The 27,694-nt window shown below is 40.9% G+C and overlaps 1 protein-coding gene across 1 annotated transcript in view; it reads right to left on the bottom strand.

Annotated features, from left to right (window-relative positions):
• The window catches only part of TMC1 (transmembrane channel like 1), a gene marked incomplete at both ends in the record, with an annotated part of 183,910 nt that overhangs the window by 118,759 nt on the left and 37,457 nt on the right, over positions 1-27,694 (bottom strand). The window lies entirely within an intron of this gene.

Raw genomic sequence — 27,694 nt, 5'->3', positions numbered from 1 at the left:
AAAAGTAGGAAGTAGTGATGATAAGAAGTGACATATATCAAGAAATAATTTAAAAAGCAGAAAGGGAGTGATAATTACAGTCAATGATGAAGGAAAAGGATAAATATAAAGCTAACTACAAAGCAAAAAATTTATTTTTGTCTTTTCAATATATTATAAATATTTTATATATATAGTTGTTCCTCTGAATCTGCAAGGGAATTGATACTAGGATTCCCACAGATACTAAAATATGTGGATGCTCTAATACCTTCAGTAAAATGCTCCTCTATCTGCCCATAACCTATGTATATCCTCCCACAGATTTTATTTTGGGTGTGTGTGCTTTTATTGGTGCATTATAGTCTCACATCGTAATGTAACTCATGTTGACAGTGGACTTCAGGCTTCCTCCTCTTCTATCTGCATATCTCTTCCCTGGCTCCACTGAGGTTTCTCCTGTATTATCTGGGGTCTCTCTTGTATCCCAATTACTCCCTATCCTACACATATTAAAGAAAACACAAAACCCTTCAACTCTCTGTGACTGGCTAATCTTACTTAACATAATGTTCTCCAGGTCCTTCCATTTTCTTCCAAATAATGTAAATTTATTTTTCTTTATTGCTGAGTAGAATTCCATTGTGTGTATTTCCCATAATTTTGTAATCTATTCATCTGTTGATGGACACCATAGTTTGGCTATTGTGAAGAGCGCTACTATGAGCATGGGTATGCATATGTTACTGTCGTTCCCTGATTTTAGCCCCTTTGGAAAGATACCCAGTAGCGGTATGGCTGGATCATATGGTGGATCCATTCCCAGTTTTCTAAGGAATCTCCACACTGATCTCCACAGTGGCTGAAGTAACTAGTTTGCAATCCTCCCACATACTTTAAATCATCTCTGGTTTACTTAAAATACCTAATGCAATGTAAGTGCTATCTAATAGTTGTCATACTTTTATCACTTAAGAAATAATGACAAGGAATAAAGCCTATACATATTCAATATAGAATACAGTGTTTTAGGTCACTTTGGATTAAGTTATTTGTACTACTAATACTTTGCTTTAATGAATATTTGAAGAATAGGAGTTAGGAAGTTGGAATTAAATAAAGATAACCTTTTTTCGTTGTTTTTTTGTTTGTTGTTGTTTGTTTGTTTTGGTATTATTGGTTGAACCCACAGGCATTCTACAGGCAAGCTATACCCCTAGCCCTATTTTATTTTTTATTTTGAAACAGGGTCTCACTAGGTTGCTTAGAGCCTTGCTAAGTTGCCAAGGTTGGCTTTGAACCTACAATTCTCTTGCCTTAGCCTCCCAGATACTGATTATAAGTGTGCACCACCATGCCCAGTTTACAATATCTTTTTTCTTAAGGTGGTATATTCCAAAGCAAAATTTTCTTTGTTTTATAAGGAAGGAGAGTTATGAGCTCCTTAACAAAATCATTTAATATCTCTCTTAGATGGGAGAAAAAAGAGAAGAAAGACAGGTCATTAGAACCTTAAAAATATGTTATAATTTTAAAGTTCTCTTTAAAATGTATTGTTCTTAAGAACAGACATTGTGTGAATTTTATGCTCTGAAATTTTAGGTCTGAGGTCATCCAGTAGCACTCAAATTGGTAAGCTTTGATTATAATCATGATAATGCTGATGGTGATGCAATTTATGATTTATAAAAAATTGTGTGTGTGTGTGTGTGTGTGTGTGTGTGTGTGTGTATTCATGCATGTGTCAAGGAGTATAGTTATCCCTAAAGAATAATGGTGGCCAGGCATGGTGATGCACACTTGTAATCCCAGCGCTTGGGAGGCTGAGACAGGAGGATCGCACACGTTCGAAGCCAGCCTCAGCTACTTAGTGAGGCTCTCAGCAACTTAGTGAGACCCTGTTTCCAAATAAAATATAAAATAGGTCTGGGAGTATAGCTTATGGATAGAAAGCCCCTGGGTTCCACCCCCAGTACTACAAAAAAAAAAAAAACAAACAAAAAAAACCCAAATGTTCACACTAGATGTGGTAGTGCATGCCTATAATCTCAGTAATAGGGAGGCTGTAGAATCCCCTTGGATTTATTTGCTCTCCAGTATGAATAAAGAGGAAAAGAAGGAGGAGGAGGAAGAAAAGGAGGAGAAGATTACAAGATGTGGTCAACAAACCCTAGTTCAGTATGATCTTTCCATAGACGATCACCAAACTCTCTGTTCCTGTTCATTCACCATGACACTATTGGTGGATGAAGCAATAGAGAACAGAAGCCACTATCTGATTCAAGCTGACAAAGTAGTTCCCTTTATTTATTTATTTATTTATTGCTTTTAGGTGAGAACAAGAAGATACTCATGATATTAATTTACAATAATCAAAAGTCCTCCAAATAATAGAATTAAGCATGATATTTTGGAAGCCACTGAGTGAAGAGAAGAATCATTTAATTCTCATATTAATTAAATAGCTTCATAAACCTGTAAACTATAAGACATTTAAAAATTCTCAGGAGTGGGTAATACAGAATGAGATTATGATGCTTACATATCAAAGTAGCTGCAAAAAATCTTTACTATAATACAGCTTGACTAGTATCCCTTCTGTGTGTGCCAGTATCTTCCTTAAGACCAATGTTAGGAAAACTACAGGACACACATATAAGGGTGCCAAAACTCTAGCGCAGCCCCGTTATATAATGGTGTGAGATGGAGCTGCAGGTTCTTGTTCTTAGCTAATTTTAGAAAAAAAAAATAGCCAGGACTACTTTACTGTAAGCTTAAGCAATTTTATTTTATTTTTTTTGTATTTTATATTTTATTACAGAATAATTTTAATTGTAGAGATTCCATTTTAATTCTTTCCATAATGTTTCTCCCTTTTAATGTTTTTTCTTATATTTCTTTATGACTGTTTATAATTTTCTGAAATCATAAAACTATCATGTTATATATAATATATAATTTCATGAACCCAGGGACATTATATCCTCAAGCTACACCCCAAAATTGAACCCAGGGACATCATATCTTCAAGCTACAACTCAGAACTTTTTTAAATTTTTTGAAACAGGGCCTTGCTAAATTGCTGGGTCTAGCCTTGAACCTGCAAACTTCCTATCTTAGCCTTCTAAGTATTGGGTTTACAGGCATGTATCACCACACAACCCATTACTTAATATGCAATTCCAACATATAATCGATGAATCTAACTTACCACTTGTTTTTTTGTTTGTGGCTTCTCACTCAAGTTCCTTTATTTCACTGTGTGTGCTTTTGTAATTAAAGATTGAGTAGTATATTCTACAGAGCCGAACTATCCTTGAATACCTCAAATAAAATGTTTTTTATTCTTTAATAGGCTTCTGTAGTGGTATTCTAAAATTTATTTGAAATGTCACTAATGAGACTGATATATAATACTGCCCTATAGCAATATTGTAGCTATCATTTGCTTTGTTTAGCTTCATGTTTTATTCTATGTTTTAGAAGAGCTGAACTGTGTAAGATTTATCTGTTCTATGAAAGGTGTTAATAAGAAACCAATAACAAAACCTCTGGGTCTGCTACTTTTAGGTACAGGTGTTTAATCACTCCTGGACTATCTTTTCTAGTTGTAGTTACTGAACTATTCAGTGTTTCTACTTTTCCCTTAGTCCATTATGTTAATTTGTATTTCAAAGAAAATCTCTTTTAACCTAATTTTTAATGTTATTTTATAATTGTAAGTAAAAGAATCATAGCTCTTAAAATCATTCCCTATTCATAGCTTCTTTCTTTTTCACTAAATGACTTGAAATACTTATTAAATTTTTTTACAAAATTTTTATTGAACATATTTGGTTTACATTTAAACTATACTTGGTGCCCTCTCCCCCACCCCCATTTTCCCTTCACCCCTCCCACCAATGATTTTCCAGGGTAACCATGCCACATTCGTAATTTTACACATATTCGGATGTAGACCGTCATTAATCAAGTTCAGCCTTCCTCCTCTCCTATCTTTCCATTCAAACTTTGCTGATATTTCCCCTCCATTATCTGGAGCACCACTGGTATCCTCTATGTTCCCTAGTTTGGGCATATTAAAGGAAACATATGTATCTCCTCCTTCTGTGCTTGGCTGATCTCATGTAACATAATGCTCTCCAGGACTTTCCATCTACTTGCAAATGATATGATTTTGTTCTTCTTTATGGCTGAATAGAATTCCATCATGTGTATTTCCCAAAGTTTTGCAATCCATTCTTCAGTTGATGGAGACCTGGGTTGGTTCCATATTTTGGCTATTACAAATTGTGCTGCTATGAACATAGGTATGCATAAGTTGCTATAGTTCTCTGTATTCAACTCCTTTGGAAAAATACCTAGGAGTGGTAGAGCTGGGTCATATGGTGGATCTATTCCCAGTTTTCTTAGGAATCTCCACACAGATCTCCATAGTGGCTGAACTAGTTTGCACTCCCACCAACAGTGTAAAAGAGTTCCTCTTTCCCCACATCCTTGCCAGAATTTGTTGTTATTTGGTTACTTTATGCTTGCCACTCTGACTGGTGTTAGATGGAATCTCAGTGTAGTTTTGATTTGCATCTCTCTGATGGCCAATGATGTAGAACATCTTTTCATGAATCTATTGGCCCTTTGTATCTCTTCTTTTGTGAAGTGTCTATTCAACTCATTTGCCCATTTCTTGATTGGGTTGTTTGTTTTGCTAGTGTAGATTCTTTTGAGCTCTTTGTATATTCTGGATATTAGCCCCCTATCAGAGTGGTGGCTGGTAAAAATCTTCTCCCATTCTGTAGGATTCCTCTTTAGGTTTTTGATGGTTTCCTTTGATGAAAGGAAACTTTTTAGTTGGATGCTATCCCACTTGTTAATTCTTGCTTTAATTTCCTGAGCTTTGGAGGTTTTGTTAAGAAGGTTACTGCCTGTGCCAATATGTTGTAGTGTTGAGCCTATGCCCTCCTCTAATAACTTCACAGTCTCAGGTCTAATTTCTAAGTCTTTGATTCATCTCAAGTTGATTCCTGTGCATGGTGAGATGTAGGGGTTTAGTTCCATCTTTCTAGGTTAGCCAGTTCTCCCAGCACCATTTGTTGAAAAGGCTTTTCTCCAGCGTATGAGTTTGCCCCCTTTGTCAAAGATTAATTGACTAAAGATGTGTGGATTTGTTTTTGTATCTTCTATTCTAACCCACTGGTCAGTATATCTGTTATTGTGCCAGTACCATGCTGTTTTTACTACTATTGCTCTATAGTATAATTTGAAGTCTAGGATTGTGATGCCTCCTGCATGTTTCTTATTGCTGAGAATTGCTTTGGCTATTCTGGGTCTTTTCTTTCTTCATATAAAGTTGATTTTTCTAGGTCTCTGAAGAATGTCGCTGGTATTTTAATGGGAATTGCACTGAATCTATAGATCATAGACTGGCAATGTGAATTAAGAAATATAATCCAAATATACGCTATGCTGTCTGCAAGAAACTCACCTTAAAGCCAAAGACATTCACAGACTGAAAGTGAAAGGATGGAAAAAGATATATCATGCTATTGGAGACCAAAAAAGAGCAGGGGTAGCAACCCTGATATCCAACAAAACAGACTTTAAACTAATACACATCAGAAGAGACAAATCAGGGCACCTCCTTTTATTAAAAGGAACAATACACCAAGAAGATATAATGATAGTAAATATTTATGCCCCAAATGCGGGTGCAACCACATTTGTAAAACAAACCCTTCTGGACATCAGATCCCAAATAGACCCAAACACAATAATTCTGGGAGACTTTAATATGCCTCTCACGCCACTGGATTGATCTTCAAGGCAAAAGATGAGTAAAGACTCTTTAGAACTAAAGAAAACTATAAACCAAATGGACCTAATAGACATTTATAGAATATTTCAGCCAAGAACTACAGAATACACATTCTTCTCAGCAACCCATGGAACCTTCTCCAAAATAGACCACATTCTGGAACACAAAGAAAGCGCCAGCAAATTCAAAAAATGTAATATAATTCCTTGCATCTTTTCAGACCATAATGGAATAAAATTAGAAATCAATAACAGGAAACTCAAAAGAAATTATTCAAATACATGGAGATTTAATGATACACTATTGAATGATGAATGGGTAAGAGCAGAAATTAGGGAAGAAATAAAAAAAATTATGGAAACAAATGAAAACAGAGACACAACCTACCAAATTCTATGGGACACTATGAAGGCAGTACTAAGAGAAAAGTTTATTGCATTGAGTGCCCACATAAGAAGGACAGAGAACCAACAAGAACCTAATGACACAACTCAAGGACCTAGAAAGACTGCAACAGTCTATTCCCAAAGCCAGCAGAAGGCAAGAAATCATTAAAATTAGAACAGAAATAAATGAAATAGAGAACAAAAAAACAATTCAAATAATCAATAAAACAAAAAGTTGGTTCTTTGAAAAGATTAATAGAATTGATAAACCCCTGGCCAACCTAACCAAAAGAAAAAGAGAAGCAACTCAAATTATCAAAATTATAAATGAAAAGGAGATATCACCACAGATAATGAAGAAATTCAAAAGATTATCAGAAACTACTTTAAAAATTTATACTCCGATAGACTTGAAAACATGAAAGAAATTGATAGATTTCTAAGCACAGTTAACCTAACTAAACTCAACCAAGAGGACATAGCAAGCCTAATCCAACCAATAGCACCCAAAGAAATAGAAATGGCAATAAAAATCCTTCCACCAAAGAAAAGCCCAGGTCCAGATGGGTTTCCAGCTTAATTCTACAAAACCTTCAGTGAACAACTAATACCAATACTTCATAGCCTGTTCCAAGAAAGTGAAAGAGATGTAACTCTCCCAAATTCTTTCTATGAGAGTAGTATCACATTAATCACCAAACCAAATAAAGACACCTCAAGAAAGGAAAACTACAGACATATATCCTTAATGAACATAGGATGCAAAAATTCTAAACAAAATACTAGCCATACACATTCAAAATTATATCAAAAGAATAATACATCATGACCAAATTGATTTCATCCCAGAAAAACAATGCTGGTTCAACATACGCAAATCAATACATGTTATTCACCACATAAATAGAACCAAGAACAAAAACCACATCGTCATAGCAATAGATGCTGAAAAACCATTCAACAAAATCCAACACCCATTTATGTTAAAAACACTGCAGAAAATTGGGATAGAAGGAACATACTTCAACATCCTTAAGGCAATATACTGCAAACCCAAAGCCAACATTATATGGAATGGGGAAAAACTGCAAGAATTTCCTCTAAAATCAGGAACAAGACAAGGATGCCCACTATCACCACTCCTTTTCAATATAGTCCTGGAGACTCTTGCCACAGCAATAAGACAAGAGAGGGAAATCAAAGGAATCCACATAGGAAGAGAGGAATTAAAATTATCCTTATTTGCAGATGACATGATCCTTTATCTGGAAGATCCAAAGAACTCAACCAAGAGACTTCTGGAGCTGATTGACAAACTCAGCAAAGTCGCAGGATACAAAATCAATCTAAAGAAATCAGTGGCTTTTCTTTATGCCAACAATGAATCCACAATGAAAGAAACAAAGAAAACAATTCCATTCACTATAACCTCAAAACCAATAAAATACCTAGGAATAAACCTAACCAAACATGTAAAAGACCTCTACAACAAAAACTATAAAACATTAAAGAAAGAAATTGAAGAAGACCTTGGAAGATGGAAAGATCTCCCGTGCTCATGGATAGGCAGAATAAATATCATCAAAATGACCATCCTGCCAAAACTGATCTATATCTATAGATTCAAAGCAATTTTATTATAAAAATTTAGAAAGAAGGGACAGAACTTTTATAAATCACTACATCAGAGAGGGTTATAGTAGAGTGCCTTGAAATTTTTGAATATAGAACAATTTTTATAAAGATTTATTATCTCCCATCTCTGCTTAACTAATAGTCTTCCTGACACAACTAGGTGTGGGCCCACCCATTAACTAGAGGGCAGCAAGCATTTTGATATGATAATGAGGACTATCCTACACCTGACCTGATGCAGGTGTAGGCCCACCCCTGTTTCCTATGCAAGCCCAAGTCTTTGATAAGAATCAAACTGTGTTACTTGATTAACAAAGTCAGGGGTAACATGGTATCTGTCCCCTTTGATAGAGGCCTATACCATCCTCCCGTGTCCTTGTGTTACAGTGTGGGATCATATGGTTCTGGGGAAACTGTCCCTCGGGACCCCTGTTAGGGTCCCGGACACAATTTCCCTCAAACCACAACAAAACCCCAAAAAAACAAAAACCGCGGGTTCTTGTCCTGAGCTACTGGTAAATACACATTAGTCCACACTCTTGCTGAAGATTTAAAGAAGTTTATTTAAAAAATAGAAATACAGAAGACAGTTAAAGCCCCATGCCATTCAGAAATGGCACAGGGGGGCGATTCGAGTGAATTCACCAAAGGGACCACATGTGGACACGGCTTTTTTATACACATGACCTCCATCTTGTTCACGTAATTCTGACATAGTCCCCTTTCCTGCCAAGGTAGAGCTCAGGTATCCTTTCTACCTAGGTCTCTTTTCATGAAGGTCATGATCAAAAGTCAAGTCTACCCTCTACATTATCTAATCATGTAGATCTATCTTTAGATAGAGAAAGTTCTAGTTCCCCTCTCCTATTGACTACTTTTAGCTAAGTCAATCTAAGTTTCAATAGCTGTTTGCTTCCTGACCAAAGTCAAGCCTTTCTCTCTCCAGGTCTGCCATTTTGATACAATTATTTCTAAAATATATCTATTAATAATCAGAGCTTTCTCAAATCTTCCTAAGGCATTCCTAATACTGGTACACTTGGGAAGTATTAGCCTATCTGCTAGAAGATATTAGAAGTTATATATCATGTAAACTTGTCTTTAAAATATGAAGTCCCTGGGCCACAAATCTTTTGTGTACTTGTAATCACTTTTGGGGAGGGAACTCTGCATTATAACAAGTTGCCTGAGTGCCTAGCAGCAACCAGGCCCTGACTATACATTTTGAAATTAATGCCAAAGCAATTTTCCAATACATTTTGAAATTAATACCGAAGCCATTTTTCAATATCAGCACAACACACACACACACACACACACACACACACACATTCAAAAACACTTTAAAGGCAGTTTGTACAACAAATCAACAAACTGGTCATATTTTCAAGCATTATAATGTCTTGGAAATGCTAAATAGTTATTTTAATTTCCATGGTCTTGAAATTATAAAGAGAATAATAATTTTGGGTTTTGGTTCAATTAAATTACACAGAAAAAGGGGACAGACAAAAAAATTATAACTTATAGTAGTGTTTTCTGGTGTTTTTCCTTCTAGATTAATACTCCGTGTTAAGTTAGGTCCTGCACTCATGTGACTTTGTGTCACATGACCTCTGCAGGGCAAGGGAGGGGCTGAAACCCCCGCGAGAATTGGGTGTTCCCGCGAGTAAACCCCCATCTCGCGAGATGCATACCTTGAAAAGGAGAGCCCGCGTCCTCAAGCTTCGGACAGGCGCGCGGGCCCCACGGTGCCTCGCCCTGATCCCCGGGAGAGCCATGCCATTAAAACTTTACATGCCATGTGTACCGGACCTCTCTCGTGTTTTTCACACTCCGCCGTACTTACATTATTTTTATTTTACTCGCATTAATTTTTTATTTTACTTATCATTTGGTGCCGAACCGGGAGAACTCTTGGGTCCCTCCCCATTTTTTTCCTTTTTTTTTTTTCTGTTTTCTCTTTTTATTTTTACTCTCTTTTTGAGCCCCGGACTCTCCGACCCGCCAGCAGCTCGACTGTGAGGTCCCACACCAGCGCTCCGCTTGCAGGCGTTGCTCCCACCACTGCCGCCGCTGCCGCCCCGTGCCTGCCCGGACCGTAAGCCTTCTTCCCCAGCCCCGCGCTCTCCGGGAGAGCCGGCGGCCTTCTTCCCGCCCCGGGCTCTGCTGAGAGTCCGCAGCCATCTTTCCAGCCCCGAGTTCTGCTGAGAGCTCGCGGCCATCTTTCCGGCCCCGCACTCTGCTGAGAGCCGGTGGCCATCTTTCCAGCTCTGAGCTCTGCTGAGAGCTCGCGGCCATCTTTTCGGCCCCACGCTCTGCTGAGAGCTCGCGGCCATCTTTTCGGCCCCACGCTCTGCTGAGAGCCGGTGGCCATCTTTCTGATCCCGCACTCTGCTGAGAGTCTGCGGCCATCTTTTCCTGCCCACGTGCTCTCTTCTGGAGCGCCGACGGCCATCTTCCACTGCCACTGCGGCCTCAGCCACCACTGCTGGGGCGTGCAGGCTCCACCGGCCGCCAGGCTGCCAGTTCCACCCGCCCGGAGCCAGGCTCCTTGGGTGATGCTGGCACCTGCTCTGCTTCTGCCTGCCACTTGGACCTCCTAAAACCGCCGTTCCCGCCTGCCCACGCCGCCCGCCGCTGGAATGGGACCGCGCCGCCCGCGGACTGCGCCACACCACGCGCCTATGTCTTCTCCGCGCCTGGCGTTGCTTAGACCCGCCTGCCGGGGCCGCCTGCCTCCTCCATCTAGGTGGCCGCCACTCTGCTAAACAGCCCCCAGCCCGCCAAGTCCAGCCCGCGCTCCAGCTGGTTCCTCCACTCGGACTCGCGCCCTGGCGCCCTTCACCCTGTGCCCGCCCACCCCTGCTGCCTGGGCCTGGCCATTCCGGTAAGCAGCCACATGGAATTACTGGGGGGGGGGGGTCGCCAGCTTTGGCCCGCCATCTTGGACACGTGGAATCACTGGGGGGCCGCCATCTTGGCCCCACCATCTTTAACCCCTCCCACCTCATGGCCTCACTGGAGGCCTCGCCATCCTTAACCCCTCCCACCTCATGGCCTCACTGGAGGCCTCGCCATCCTTAACCCCTCCCACCTCATGGCCTCACTGGAAGCCTCACCATCTTTAACCCCTCCCACCTCATGGCCTCACTGGAGGCCTCGCCATCTTTAACCCCTCCCACCTCATGGCCTCACTGGAGGCCTCACAATCTTTAATCCCTCCCACTTTCCACTCCTAACCAATCCTAGGAGTCGGCGGCCATCTTTCCGGCCCGAGCCAGGCAGCTTGGCACTTGCTCTGCCTGCCAACCACCTGCGCGGGCCAGGACCTCTGCCTGCCGCTTGGACCTCCTAAAGCACCGTTCCAGCTTGGTTCTCCGGTCACCGCCGGGACCTCTGGCCGGGTTGCCCCACCCGCCCCGAGCCAGGCTCACTGGCGGTGCTCCTCGGGGCCCAGCCTCAGTGTCTGGCGCGTGCCTGGAAGCCATTTTGTCTCCACGCCGCGGGCCCGGCAAGCCACGCCGCCTGCGCGCCCCCACTGATCCTGCCAGCCGCCAGTGCCGTCCACACCAGCCACCGGCATCCGCGCGCCCTGGCTCCACCGCGCCCCCAGCAGCTTCTCAGCGCTTCTGTCACAGCCAGAGCTGGCCGACAACACTATACTCCGGTAAACTGCCTCCTTCCCTTGGTTAGCGGGTTCTGGACTTGGGTCTTCTGGTCCACTGGGACCCCAAAATCCAAGCGCTTGGTGACCCATTGTCCCATGGTCCACTGGGACCACGCTGCGGATGACCAGGTCATCCTCCGGTTTTGAGAAGGAATGAAGACGTTCTTCCCTATCTCTTAACCTCCGTTTCCGAACGATTGAGCAGGGAAATCGGGGACGCCCATTTCCTGTTCTTCGTTTCCGCCCACGAACCAATTATGGGGAGTCGAACCTTTATACTAGCAGATGCCCTGAGAGCCTGTCTGCCTTGATACGAGTTGGGAAATAGGTTGCGGTGGCCCAGGAACAGTTAGGAACTTTTCTAAGTGGTCTGGTATCCCTCCAAATGCTCTCCCCCATCAGCTTCCATTTATTTTCCCGCCAGCTGCCATTTTGTGATGGCACATAGTCGCTGTCTGGTGATGTCACAGTCGCCATCTTGGCCCGCGCCAGACTGCAATTTTGCTGGGCGGCCTGCGTGGGCACGCCCTAGGTGCTGTGGGAAACGCCGGGCCAGGGCTGGGGCGACACCCTCTGCCCATGGGGAGTCTGTGTTGCCATTCTTGCCAGACACCAGCCCCGGGATGCACTCTTTGTGAGTATAGGTCCATCGCAGCTGACAGAACCTTAACATGGCATCTAAGTTTTAATTCCAGAGAGAAACAGGTGGAAATGGAGCGTACACTCCGACTTTGCCAAAAAGCAGATCCCTGGTAGCTGCCCTTCAGCTGGCGGTGGCGGCTCAGCCCTCTGGAGCGCCACCTAGGTGTGGAGGACTGCAACAACAACTACCTCCAGGAGCCTGCCTGAAGTGGGGTAAAGCCACGCCTACCATCAAACTGCTCCCTTGGAAAAGGCCCTTGCCTGTTCAAGCCTCCTCAAGCGCACATCACTAAGCTGTCCAGGGTAACCTCCAATTCGCACTGCAGCTATGCACCCCCTTCTGGGGGACTGGACTCCCGACTCCTCCCGGCCTGGGGCCCCTGACGATGCCCCTTGACAGCAGGAAGAAGCTAGAGGGTCCAATCGTCATCCATTATCCCTACCATCAAAAGGCCGGGATTAAATGATAAGTAAAATAAAAAATTAATGCGAGTAAAATAAAAATAATGTAAGTACGGCGAAGTGTGAAAAACACGAGAGAGGTCCGGTACACATGGCATGTAAAGTTTTAATGGCACGGCTCTCCTGGGGATCAGGGCGAGGCACCGTGGGGCCCGCGCGCCTGTCCGAAGCTTGAGGACGCGGGCTCTCCTTTTCAAGGTATGCATCTCGCGAGATGGGGGTTTACTCGCGGGAACGCCCAATTCTCGCGGGGGTTTCAGCCCCTCCCTTGCCCTGCAGAGGTCATGTGACACAAAGTCACATGAGTGCAGGACCCAACTTAACACTCCGTTTTTGAGGCTCAGCCTCCCCTCCAGAGTAGAGAATAAATAGTAGTTGATGAATGGTTTATTAAAAATATAATATTTAGCCAGGTGTAGTGACACACACTTGTAATCCCCATGCTTGGGAGGCGGAGAGAGGAGGATCGTGCAGGTACGAAGCCAGCCTCGCTGGCTTAAGAGCCCAATTTTCCAAATAAAAATATAAAACATAGGTCTGGGAGTGTAGCCCAGAGGTAGAAGGGCTTCCAGGAACCCCAGTACCACCAAAAAAAAAAAAAAAAAAAAATATATATATATATATATATATATATATATATATATATACATATTTTACTATAGTTGCCAAATGAAACAAGGTAAAGTCTGTGAAGAAACACATTTCACTGCGATATTGTAAACAAAGAAAGTGGATAACTTAGAAGAATAGAAAGAAGAAAAAAGAAAATTCTCTCAAAGATCCCTTTTTTATCATTGAAGAGTAGAAGTATATATATATATATATATATATATATATATATATATAATATAACTTATACACACACAAAAAAAAGTGGAGAAGGAAATGCACATGAAATTTCCTTTTGCTTATACAGTGCAAAAAATTATAATTAAGCCCAGGCTGAACAAAGTGAGTAGCTGGTATGCTTCCAAATTTTCCCACCCCTGAGCTGGAAGAGCAAACGTGAAATGCTGAAGCATAGCTCTTCAAATGGCGAATTGCATGCTGGATGGAGTATTGTGAGAAACTGCAATTATGTATTGCACGACATCATCATTCTACTAAAAGAATAAAAATGATTCTTTATGTGGTTCAGACAGTTGGTATTTTTTAACTCTACATATTCAATAAATAAAAGCTATTTACAAAGGCATTTAGAGTTCTCTGTGGTTACAGAAAAAACAAGTGGTGAGCCTTGCTTTTTCTTTGCCTTTATATTATTTGGGGAGGAACGTTTCTCATTTAACCATGCGGCCATAATATATATTCAGAGTGTGTGCTCTCGCACTGCAATTACCACCATAAAGGGCAACCACTGTAAATAAGTGTGGCGAAACAAAAATGCATTCCCCTGTGAGTTTTTGTGGCTAAAACCTTTTATAGTAATAGTATACCAAAATAACAACCAGATAAAAATACAAATGTGTGGTATAAACCTTAGCATCTATGCTTATATCCTTGGATTACTTAGAACAAAAAGGAGTCTTTCTGTTCTCCATAGCATTTCTGCAATATTCCAAGTGATGAAGAAGAATGGTTGTCAGGATTCATGGGTAAACAAACAAAATGAAACACAAAAAACACTGCAGAATTGTGAGAGCAGAGAAAGCCCCTGATTGTTCCCGGAGCATAAAGAAGCCTGGGACGCTGGCTGAACTCTGTATACATCTTTGCCCTTCCTTTGCAGCACTGCTTTTGTTCACTGCAGAGATGGTAATTAATGCTCATTAGCATACATTAGCAAATGTTAATCAGTGTCTCTTAGAGAACAAAAGGCAGTGGGGGCAGGGTAGTTGGGACTGAGGACTTTGTGGTGAGGGAAGGGTTGTAACTGGAGACAGAGGCAGAAAGAGTAATAGAAGATACAGGATTTGAATTTATAGTTTACAGCAATGTGGAAGATATGTCTTTCTGACAGATAGTAGTAGCTCCAAGAAGGATAAAATGGTTTAGTTCAAAATGGTTTAGTTCATTTTTTTCTAAAAAAAAAAGGAAGGAAGGAAGGAAGGAAGAAAGAGCAAGTCATTAACTAGAATGAATCATTCTTTTTTCTGACCTTTAGTTGTCTGGGAGAAAAATCATATTTTGCAGAATTTGCTACACAACTAGAGATAGTTGTTAATATAGTCTTAATGAAAAAGAATTCTGGATGGTCATTTATGAACCAGAGAGTGGACTCTGACCAGACGCTAAATTTGCCAATTCCTGCATCTTAGATTTCCCAGCCTACAGAAGTGCAAAAAAAAAAAAAAAAAAAAAAAAGTATTGTTTATAAGCCACCAAGACTGTGGTATTTCAATACAGCAGTCTGAGCATACAAAGGCAATTATATATTGCATTTTGTTCGAATTACAAATGCCTTTGTTTAAGTGAAACCAGAAGGGGAATAGGGAAGAAAAGAAGGTAGATGGTCACATGTATACACACACACACACACACACACACACACACACACACACACACGGACACAGATCTACACCAATATTCTAGAGTCAGAAAATAGAGGTCTAGAAAGTCTTTAGACAAGAAGAGAAGCATAGTTATATTCCCTGTTATAGTCTGAACTGTTATGGTTTAGGGGAATTGTTCCTGGGGACCTCGGTTAGGCTCCCGGAGATTATTCCCATCACTGTAGGTTCTTGTTCTGAACTAAGAGCACATATGCACTATCCGACTCTTGCTGAAGATTAAAATGAGTTTATTAGTACAAAGATAGAAATAAAAAATACAGGTATAGCCCTGTATACTATTACAGAATAATATGGGGGGGGGGCAAAACAAAGTCACCAAAATGCAAAACAGCTTTTATAGAAACCAAGTCCTCCATCTTGCTCTACTACATTATACTATGACTTGGTGTAAGTCATCCCCTTAACTTCCCGCCTAACTGTGGGTATATGCCTAGGTTTCTTTGTTTAAACCAGAATGATTCAGAAGGTCAAGGGCCATGTGGTATCTGCTCTCCTTTGATAAAGGTCAATCCCCTCCTCCCATCCTCTTGGAGAATCCTTAGCTAGATATCACTTACTATGCAAACCTGTCTTTAGAATGTGAAAGCACTAAGTCCCACTCCCCTATCCACTTGCTAATTACTTTTATGCAGGGTACTTTTGCATCATAACAGCTACCTGACTCCTGGCAGTACCTACACCCTACCAGCTCTTCCCTTTTATAGGTCTGCACTCCATTTTCTATAAACCAATACATTTTAATAACCAAAACTTCTTTTTTGAATTTTCTTAGGTCATTCCTAATACTGGTACATTCCCCACCTTACTCTGGAAATAATGAGGTGTTAAAAACAAGGGGAAAGCCGAGCATGGTGGTGCATGCTTGTAATCCTAGCATTTGGGAAGCTGAGACAGGAAGATCAAGGTTTGAGAATAGCCTAAGCTACTTAGGCCCTTTGCAACTCAGTAAGACCCTGTTTCAAATAAAGAATAGAAACAATAGGGCTGGGTGTGTACCTCAGAAGTAGAATGCCCCTGAGATCCATTCCCAATACCACACACACACACACACACACACACACACACACACACACACCAAAAAAAAAAAAACAAGGAGAAAATAATGAATCTATTTGCAACACATAAACAATTATTGTAAATATCAGAAAAATGGGAGGTAAATTGACACGGCACACTTATGAGTAGCAGTGTTGTATGCGGGTTTAGCAAGAAAGGAGAGACTCAAAAGTCCAAGGGGAGTATGCCAATTGAAGCCTTTATTAGCTGGCCAGTGGCAGTACCCTCAGTCTAGAAATCTGACTAGAGGGGTACCCCAACTGGCCAGGGGTAGGAGTTTATAAGAGAGAAAATCACAAGGAGGTGAGCCATCTATTAAGCAAGCAGGTTTACAGAAGCAGAAATTTGCAGTTAACTTATCTGGTATGCAAATCATGCAAGGTAGTCTTGCTGTTCAGCTGCTCCAGTCAGGTGCTAGGTGAGTCCTGGGCTTCACCCAAGGTCAGACTTTTGCAATTAGTTTAACAAAAATCACAGGAATTTTAGGTGGGGAGATAGGCCATTGTTATTACAAGTGTGGCCTATTGGGGGCTTTTATCTAAGAAAGAACACACCTTTCAGGGGATAATGAAGTTTCTAAATTTTAAAACCATATTTTTTCTCCTTTTTTTCCAGTTTGCCTCCTTTTTATTTTTGCCATTACAGCAGGGCAAAATAAGAGTCTTTAAGGAATAAGATAAGAAACTAGATATTTATAGATATTTCTTTAGCAATATGGGAGTTGGAAATGTTACAAACAAACATACCAACAAATTATTTTCCCCAGTGCCCACATCTGTGACTAATATAGACACTAAGGGCAATGTTATAAGATTAAAGATAGGAAGGTCAGTGTTTGATTCTACTCCTGCAAACATTTTGGCCCTTGCTGTTAAATATTTTACTTAAAAATCTCAAACGGGGCCAGGCACCATGGCGCACACTTGTAATCCCAGCACTTGAAAGGCTGAGACAGGAGGATCACACAGGTTTGAAGCCAGCCTCAGCTACTTAGTGAGGCACTCAACAACTTAATGAGACCCTGTTTCCAAATGGAATATAAACTAGGTCTGGGAGTATAGCCCGGAGGTAGAAAAGCCCCTGGGTTCCACCCCCAGTACCACATACACACAAAAAAAATTCAAACAGGAATTTCTAATTATCTTACTTCTAGAAGCATATAAGACTCAAAAGTGGTCAAACCATGTATATAACAAAGGTCAACCACTTCCTAGAAAAATTAATAACTCATAAAAAACATAATATAGTCTATAAGAGTGGAACTATACATATATGCTATATATCTATGTCTAACTAGATATATACTACATATAGTATATATATATGCTTATATGTATATCTAGATATATAAATATATATAGCATATTATATAAGTGTATATTGCAATATAGTATATGCATACTATATTTATATGTAGCACAGGCATATATATGTATGTACATATATATAGCTTTTTTAAAGCTAAAGAATATTAAGACCTTTTTTTGCACCAAAAACACATTTCATGTTAATAACAACATAATAAAGGTTACAATTAGCACTATTTTACCAGTGAGAAGTCTGAGGTTCAGAAAAATTAAGGAGGAGCCAAGATGGCAGCAATTGCTGAGGAGGTAGAAAGGAAATAGGCAGATAGGGAAAAGGCCTTGGTAGAAAAAAGCTAATTTCCTGAGTTCCCTGAGGGGCAACAAATGCCTGAAACTCCAAAGGCTCAGAGATAAGAAGACCAGAGCTTCAGAAAGCCATCCTGAGTTTCCTGAGAGACAACAGATACCTGAAACTCTAAAGGTTCAGAGATAAGAAGGTCAAAGCTTCACAAGGCCATCCTGAGTTTCCTAATCAACAAACCCACCGAGCAAGTCTGGCATTCCTGAAAGGAGACCCTTCAAGGACTTGCAGATGCCCTATGTAAATTCTCCTTGGAATCCCAAAAGGACTTGCAAACGTCCTATGCAAATTCTCCTTGGAGTCACCCTAACCACAAACGGACTTGCAAGCGGTCAGGCATCGGCCAGTCAGATGGCAAAAGCGGGGGACTTTCCCACTCGGGACCCCCTCCCCTTTTGGGGAGCTGTTCTCTCTCTCTCTTGCAGGTCATGTTGGCCCTGAGAGAAGGCAGAGTGCATCTGAGGGCACGTGGCTCGGGCGACTCTCGAGTAGTGACCTGAAGGCCTCTGCTGGACATCATGGCTGACCAGGCCCCTAGGGGTGACTTGTACCTCTTTTCTGGCAGATCGTGTGGACTCTGGGAGAAAGTAGTTTGCAACTGATGGGCACTTGGCTCGGGCAACACTCGGGTAGTGACCCTGAAGGCAGCTACTGGACCCCGGAGTTCCGACCGCCCCTATGGGGTGTTCGGCCACTTTTCTCTATTCCCTTCTGGCAGATCTTGCGGACTCCGGAAGAAAGCAGCCTGCACCTGAAGGCAATTCGGCTTGGGCTACTCTCAAGTATTGTCCTAAAGGCAGCTGCTGGACCCAGAGTTCCAGCCCCTTTGGGGGTGTTCAGCCACCCTTGCCCCATTCCCTGCTGCTTCCAATAAACCTTTTACTCCCCTTCCTGAGGTCTGCGGGTGTCATTCTTCGCTCTCCGTAGACAAGAACCCCCGTTTCATTGCGGCCAGAACGACGATAACTGGCAGTAGCCAAATAGGACAGATATTCCTCTGAGAAACCCCAGATGGCAGATTTTGGTTTAATATCTGATTGGAACAACATATAGAGACATTTATAGCCATGACTTCCTAAAATATAAGAGAGAAGAAACAGACCTAGATGGCGGAGATGGTGGTGGCAGCCAGTATTTGGGAGATGTTGATAAATCCAATCCAACCCACCTTGAACTGTTGGAGAAATCTCCCCCCCAAAAAAGACTGCTCTTGCACATGCTCAGGAATTGTGGACAACATACTATGTAAAAATAATGCTCAGGAGGAGGGCTGAGATGGTGGCGGCAGCAGTGGCCAGTATGGGAGAGAGGCAGGTAGATTTATTCTAATCTACTGAACTTTTGAGGAAATCTCCCTGAAAGTAGACTGTACCTGCCCCACATGCTCAGGAATTCTGGACAATATACTATGTAAGAAAACTGGGGTGCATCAGATAGAGCCCCACGTAACTGGGTCGGCCAGCACCCCACATCCTGAGAGCCAACGGCGCTCCTGGCTGCCATGCTCCTCCACACAGCACAGGGACTGGGTAAGCTCAGAGCAGCAGAACCTGCTCTCCGTGGTGAAGCTGTGGGCCTCCGCTTTTGGTGGGGAGATAAAACACACTGCTACTAAGTACTTGGGCCCTCAACTCCTGCAAAAGACATGTACTCTTTTCTTTTATTAAAAAGTATTGAGGAGGGAGGAAGGTGGTGGCAGCAGCAGCTGCAGTTGCGGCCACAACCACCGTCAGGGTGGTAACAGCTGGCAGCAGCTGAATAGGACACACATCCCTCTGAGAAACCCTGGACAACAGATTTTTTATTTAATAGCTGATTAGGACAACACAAAGAAACATTTCCAGTCATGACTTCCTATCTGAAATATATGAGAGAGAGTGGAAAATGGCAGTGGCAGAATTAGAGGCAAGATGGCAGCACGGTGCCTGCCACTGCAAGAAAAGTGATTTTGGGAGGGATATCCCAGAGGAGATCAGAAAGCAGACTGTTACTGCCACACATGCACAGGAATACTTAACAACAACATACTTTAGGAGAAACCAAGAAGGCAGCGGCAGCAGCCAGTATTCAGGAGAGGCAGACAAATCCAACCAAATCCACCTTGAATTTTTGAAGAAATCTCCCCAAAAGTAGACTGTTCCTGCCCCACATTCTCAGGAACTCTGGACAACATACTATGTAAGAAAAAGTTTCATGGAGACAGACCAAGATGGTGGCAGCAGCGGTGGCCAGTATTCAGGAGAGGCAGACAGATCCAATCTAATCCACCTTGAATTTTTGAAGAAATCTCCCCAAAAGTAGACTGCTCCTCCCACACATGTGCAGGAATTCTAGACAACATACTGTGTTAAAAAAAAAATAAATGTCTGGGGCAAGTCGGAGGGAGCCCCGCCCATATTGCTGATCTGGCTCAAGAAGGGTGTCCCAGGAGACCTCAGCTCATGGCCACCACACTCATCTGCGCTGCACTGGGGCCCAGGGTGTGTCTGGAAAAGCGGATCCCGCTGTCCATGGTGAGGCTGTGAGCCTCCACTTTCAGTGGGGAGATAAAATCCATTGCTACTAGGAAATTGAGCTCCTAGCTTCTGCAAATGACATGTGCTGTTTTCTCCTACTTAAAAAACAAAAATAGCTGGGCATGCTTGGGAGGCGGAGACAGGAGGATCATGCAGGTTCAAAGCCATATATATATATATATATATATATATATATATATATATATATATATATATATATATATGGAAAAATGTGAACCTGTATAAACATCCTGCCCACAGTGACAGGGACCAGAGTCTACCGCGCAACGAAGCCGGGTCTGGAGCCAGCGAGGCTGGGCCCAGAGCCTGCTGCATGGCAGGCCTGGAACTGGGGCCTGCTCCACAGTTAAGGGCCAGCGGGTTTCTTCAGCTAAGTGGCCAGGAAGCACTGGAAGCTGACTCACCAAATCTCTCAGCAGATTTTCAGATCTAAGTGACCTCTATTAAAAAAAATTGGTTGTGAGTGGATCATCTCACCTACTGGCTTTCAGGTTTTCATAAAGTGGGAATAAGTGTGGAGAAATAGAAGCTCTAATACATTGTTGATGGGATTGCATGTTGGTGCAAGCACTTTGGAGAACAGTATAGAAGATCCTCAGAAGAAGGAAAACGAACTTACCATATGATCCAGCAATACCACCTCTGGGTATCTACCAAAAAGAATGAAAACCAAAATACCAAACTAATGCATGATCAACCATGTTCATAGCTGCACAGTTCATCATTGGCAAACTGTGGAACCAGCCAAGTTGTCCTTCAATGGATGAGTGGATTTCAAAACTACGGGATGTGTACACGATGAAATTTTGCCCAGTCATTAGGGAGTACAAAATTTTGGCATTTACAGTGAAATATCACAAAAAATAAGAAATCAGGGAAGGGGTTAGAGATTGGGTAGGGGCTGATTGGTGATCTGTGCATGTATATCTCCACAAGTTTTTTATCCCATTGAGATATATGATTACAATGCACCAATAAATATTTATTTAAAAAATTAAGAGACTTGCTAAAGTCAATGTACCAGTATTGGGAAGAGGCTTCACAATGTATTAATGTACCAGTATTAGGAAAAATTTTCAATTTTCAAAATTTATCTTTGGTAGTTAAAAAAGAAATTTCAGGAACTTCAAGGAAAGGGCTGGAGATTTCCAGGCACCAAGAGTAATTAGCAAGAGAATAGAAGAAGCCCAAGAGCCTAGGGTCTTGTTACATTTCTAAAAAAAGTGGACTTCCTCAAGGATGTAGGAGAATCCCAGACTCCAGACAAGCAACTTAACACATTTTGGAGTGTTCAAAAAACTTTCGGGAGAGCTGGTCTATCAAAAGACCTGCCCCAGAACTTAGATTCTTAAAAAATATAATTGATGATTCTTCTAAGGTAGAGCATTGTCTTCAATATGAAAATGGATAAATAACTGGAACTTATATCATCAGCTCTCCTGGTTTTCAAGCCTTTGGGCTACAGATTTGGGGAATTTTTAGCCTCTGTGAGTCAATTTTTATATAATATATATTAATAATATTTATATTATTATAAGTGATAAACATATTCATAATACTATGCTTATAATGCTATATATTATAAATATATTATCTATCACTTCTGTGCCTCTGAAGAACTTTGGTTAATACTGAGACTCCTGCCTTCAAAGATTACTTCAATGGAATCTAACAAATACACTAAAAATAAGATATAATTCAGCAAATCCTACCAAAGAAATACAGGAAAAGATCTACAGAGAAGAAAGAGAAAGAGAGAGGGAGAGAGAGAAAAGAGGAGAGGAGAGGAGAGGAGAAGAGAGAAGAAAAGAGAAGGGAAGGGAAGGAAAAGGAAGGGAAGGGAAGGGAAGGGAAGACAAGACAAGACAAGACAAGACAAGACAAGACAAGACAAGACAAGAGAGAATCAGTTTCATTAGAAAGTTTCAGGATGCTTTATTTTATTAAATTTTCAAATATTTCTAGAAATAGGCAAATTAAGCAATATAAGTAAACATATATCTCACTATCTCCCTTTGTATTAATCCAAATTTCTTCAAGATCATGGCTATGTAGAAATACCAATATCATGACTGGCCTAGTACTGAGGAAAATGAATAAAAAGAGTTCATCTTCATCTAAATTTTTAAGACTATTGAATTTATACCAGGAAGGGAGAGAGGGAGGAAGGGAGGGAGGAGAAAAATAGGGAGAAAGGAAGGAAAGAAAGAAAAATAGAAAGGGAAAGGAGGGAGGAGAAAAAAGGGAAGGAAGGAAAGAAAGAAGGAAAGAAGGGAGGGAGAGAGAAAAAAAAGAAACTTGGAGTTTTCAGGATGACAGCTGGTTCTAGTAGAGAGTCTTATGTGTTTGAGTCAGACAACTTTGAGTTTTGTCCCTGTAACAACTTGGTACCATCTTATATTTTGAATAATTTAAACTCTCCATGCTTTGGTGAAAGAAAGAACTAATAGAAGAACATCAGATAAGGATGCTAAGAAAATTAAATACAATAATAAATGCATGTAATAGACATATCACAATACGTGGCACAGAACAGAGGTTACAACAATCTATGAGTGCTGTTCAAATGCTTTATCACATGCATATCACATACCTACATGCATTTTTTTTTCCTTTTTCATCTACAATTCTAGGAAGTTATAAAAACATATCTATCCTGAATTTTACCTTAAAACCATGGACTTCACAAGTAAAGAAATTGTCAAAACACGTGGCTTGATATTATATGAAGGGCTATTTCACCAAAAGAAAAAGAATAGGGATAAAATAGTACTTTAAACTTTGTCTCTTGATACTCTTTGCCCCTCTGACACCCTCTTCCTGTGTATGGTGTCAACAAATATTGAAAGTAGAGCCAACCAGATACAAACTTTTGCCACCTGAGCCAATGATCACCTTTACCATCATTTTTTTTTTTTTTTTTTCTTGTTAGCAACTGAAGCAGCAAGTGTAACACAGGCTAGGATTGATCAGTAAGGGACTAGCAGACCAGTGCTATAGAAATTATCAAATCAGTTCCATCCAAAGAAAGAGAAAGGTATCAATGAAGTCTGGAATGAGGGACTTGTATGATCTTTCTCACTTAGCTTCAAAATTTCTTTCCTTTTCAGTATTTTGGAACCCAAAAGGCAAATTATCATGACTATGTAGCAACAGGAAAAAAAAAAGGGGGGGGTGGGTGAGGGTGGGGATCCCTTAGAGGTAGAGCTAGACAGACTGCCAAATTCTTAAAGTTGGGACCTTGTCCTTACTAATATATTCTGTGTGCTGACTATAAGTGACTTTTGTTTTTGTTTGTTTTGGGTTGACGGTAATCAATTTTATTTTGATTAAGTGCCAGAAGACGGTAATTGTAAACTATCATATCATGCAGGGAAGGACAATGGTCTAAGATCTAAACCTAGACTTTTAATAGCCTGGTGGAAAGGGGGAGAGAAAGATGATGTGGATGAAGAAAGAAAGACCCCTCTAAAGAAGCAAATAGGTACACGTGTTCCTTACTTTTTAATTCCCCGTTATCTCTTACATGGGATGGTGTGTCATCATTAAAGAAAAATAAAATAGTGAAACACCATGTCCCTCAATGCCCTTTTCTGTTCCCCAAAACCTATACAAATTAAGAAAACAATAAGAACAAACCTGGGCAGTAATATCAAATACATATTACCTTGACAGACACTGTCTTCCTCTCCTGCATGCTGGGAATTAAGACAAGTTAGTGTTGTCTGTAGATAGCGGCTTCCTTGCACACAAGCCAGGACAGTTGCTCTTTGGAATGAAGGTCATATGATAAAACAAACTAAGCAAATCAATGATGTCACTACTTCTGTAGCCTAACTTACAAAACCCCTCGCCCTGCAGTAACTGGTGCAAATCAGAGTCCTGTAAAAAAGAAAGTACTTGCCCAGATGGCTGCTATTAGACAAAGCACTATAAGGACAAGAAAGCACTATTTACTGGCCAGGCACTAGAAACACTGCACAGAGCAGAGATGTGATGTCCAGCTCGTCACCACTGGACTTTCTGGCAAGACCCCAGAGCACTGCATGGAACAGAGGTACATGTGTCCAACCCATGCCACTGGACCTTGCTCATAAGCATTTTTCAATAATCTTATCTCATATCCCACCTGCAGGTATCTTCTGTGGTCTCTCAGCAACCTACCCTACTGCCTTAGGAAAATAGTGCTGTGAACATTACAGATGGAATCACTTTGATTATTGATACAAGCTATATCCTAATTTCTGGAAGTAAGACCATACTACATTAAACCCAGTTTTCTTTCTTTCTTTCTTCCTTTTTTTTTTTTTTTTTTTTTTGTGGGTCTGGGGATGAAACCCAGGGGCATTCGACCTCCAATTTACACCCCCTGCCCTATTTTTTATTCTTTTTTTTGAAACCGGGTCTCACTGAGTTGCAGAGGGCCTCACTAAGTAGCTGAGGCTGTCCGCGAACCGAAATCCTCTAGTCTCAGCCTTCCAAATGCTGGGATTACAAGCGTGTGCCACCACGCCCGGCTAAACCCAGTTTTCTAATTCAATATACTATATTTTCAGATGGCTAAGGGTAGGACTAGAATATTGATGGTAGCCTCAGAAGCCTTGCAGACTCCTAATGCATTCACATGTTCCCAAGGAACTAGTTCATAGCCAGCTAGCATAAAAAGATTGCCCTTTAAAGTCATCTCACCACTCAGATATCAAAGCAGTTCAGTTCTACAGCCTGTATCTTGAGTCATGAAATCTCACTGTGAATGAATATTTCCATAGATAGATATTGGTGTGTCTGTGTGTATGAGACACACACACACACACACACACACACACACACACACACACACACACAGAATTTTTTAAAACTTAGTGAAAGATTTCAGAATCCTGCCTTTTCACAACTTCTGTATTTCTCTCAAGCATCTATTTTCATCTATCTGTGCTTGGTAAAGCTGTTTGCTCACCCTGAAGCAAAATTATCATCAATAGCCTAATGGTTGGATATGAGATTAGCTTATTTTTTATTCATCAGCTCAGCCTGACAGCATTGAAAGTAGATCTTAATGGATCTCATGGACAAAGGCCATCAATTTTGCTCATCACCGTATGGTACTAAATCCTGCCAATGTCACAAAACCTCTTTACCTGTCTCCCAAATCTTGGAAGATTTTTAGCAGGGAGAGGCCAATGCAGTGTTTCTCAAACTTTAATGCACATCACTGTCACTCCTGTGAATACAGGAGTTTCTCAGTCTCACCCACAGAGATTCTGGATAAGTAGGTCTGGGGTCAGCCCAATTACTGGCCTTTCTAAAAAGCATCCAGGGGATGGTAATGTTGCTAGTGGTTCTTTGAGAACCTCTGATTTGAGACAACTTGATGGACAAAAAAAAAGTTAATAAGCATCTGCCACCTTCTTTTAGGAAATATAACTCTCATGATCTAGAAAATGTCTTTGTCTATCATTACACCAATCGTACATCATCTTGATTTCTAGTCTTGCAATTACCCCTGAGAGCAAGTATTTACCATCCAACTTTGTTTTTTCTCAATGATTATTTCCCTCTTGTAAATAGTTTGCAATTTTACATAAATATTAGGATCAGCTTGTCAACTTATGCAAGGTATGTGTGTGTGTGTGTGTGTGTGTGTGTGTGTGTGTGTGTGTGTGTGTTACTGAGAATTGATCCCAGGGGCATTATACCTCTGAACTACACCCCAACCTCTTTTTTTAATTTTTATTTTTTTTAATTTTTATTTATTTATGTGTGTATGGGGAGGGGGTACTAGGGTTCCTGGAAGTCTGGGCTATACTCCCAGACCTATTTTGTTCTTTTTTTTTTTATTTTGAAACAGGCTTCAAACCTGCGATCCTCCTGTCTCCGCCCCCCGAGCACGGGGATTACAAGCATGGGCTACCACACTCAGCTTCTTTTTTAAAATTTTTAAACAGGATCTCACTAGGTTGATCAAAGTCTCACAACTTGCAATCCTCCTATCTCAGCCTCCTAAATACTCAGATTACAGATGTGCCACCACATCACGGCTTTTTTTTTGGGGGGGTGGTATTGGGGTTCCTGGAAGCCCTTCTACCTCTGGGCTACACTCCCAGACCTATTTTATATTTTTTAATCTGGAAACAGGGTCTCTTAAGCCAGCAAGGCTGGCTCCTGTCTCTGCCTCCCAAGTGTGGGGATTACAAGCGTACGCCACCACGCCCAGCTCTCACCAAGGTTTTTTTTTAAAGCCTCCTAGAACATTAACTGGAATTGTATTGAATTTATAAATCAATTTTGGGAGAGTTCATATCATAATAATTTTGAATCTTCCAATTCACTAATCTTGAATATCTGTTTCTAATTTCTTTCAGCAATGTTTTATAGTTTTTTTGTTTTTTGTTTTTGCTTTTTAGCAGGTCTGGGGATGGAACCCAGGGGCATTTGACCTCCAAGCTACACCCCCTGCCCTATTTCTTATTCTTTATTTTGAAACCGGGTCTCACTGAGTTGCAGAGGGCCTCACTAAGTAGCTGAGGCTGTCCGCGAACCACAATCCTCCGGGTCTCAGCCTTCCAAATGCTGGGATTACAAGCGTGTGCCACCACGCCCGGCTATGTTTTATAGTTTTTAATGCTCAAGTTTTGCACCACCTTTGTTTGATTTGCACCTAAGTACTTTCTAATTTTTATTTCTGACATTGTAAATAACAGTTTTTAAATTCCAATTTCTGATTATTGCTTACATGCATTGGTCTGTGATGTGTTTTCTCAGGATGTCTTTGATTCTAGTATTACAGTAATGCCGGGTTCAGCGAAAGCTGGAAAATACTCCCTCCTTCTCAATTTCCTAGAAAAGTTTGTGTACAGTAACAACTACTTCTTCCTTAAATGTTTGGCGGAATTCTCAAGGGAATCAATCGGATCTTGAAACAGGCTTTACCAGAGAGACTTGAACTATAAATTCAATTTTGAAAATAGATACAAGGCTATTAAGGTTGTCAGTTTCTTCTTGAGTGATTTTTGGTAGGTTATATCATACAAGTAATTTGTTCAACTTATCTAAGTGTCAAATTTATTGGCATTAGTGTTTCATATCATCCTATTATCCTTTAAGTATCTGTAGAGTTTGTAATTATATCTTTTCTGTCATTTTTTTCTGTTAACAGGTGAATGAATGTCTAATTAAAATTATTTCCTCTTGATAAGTTACAGATAATTCTGGCTGTGGTTTATCAGTTTCATTGATCTGAAAAAAATGTCATTATTAATTTTCTTTTTAATTTTTCTATTTTCTATTTCATTGATTGCCACTCTGGTTAATATTGCTTTTCTCTGTTTATTTTG

The sequence above is a fragment of the Muscardinus avellanarius genome (genome assembly GCF_963383645.1).
Source record: "Muscardinus avellanarius genome assembly, chromosome: 13".
In the NCBI taxonomy this organism is placed as follows: Eukaryota; Metazoa; Chordata; class Mammalia; order Rodentia; family Gliridae; genus Muscardinus; species Muscardinus avellanarius.
Note: the sequence above shows the minus strand (reverse complement) of the source record. Positions and strands in the feature narration are given on the sequence as shown.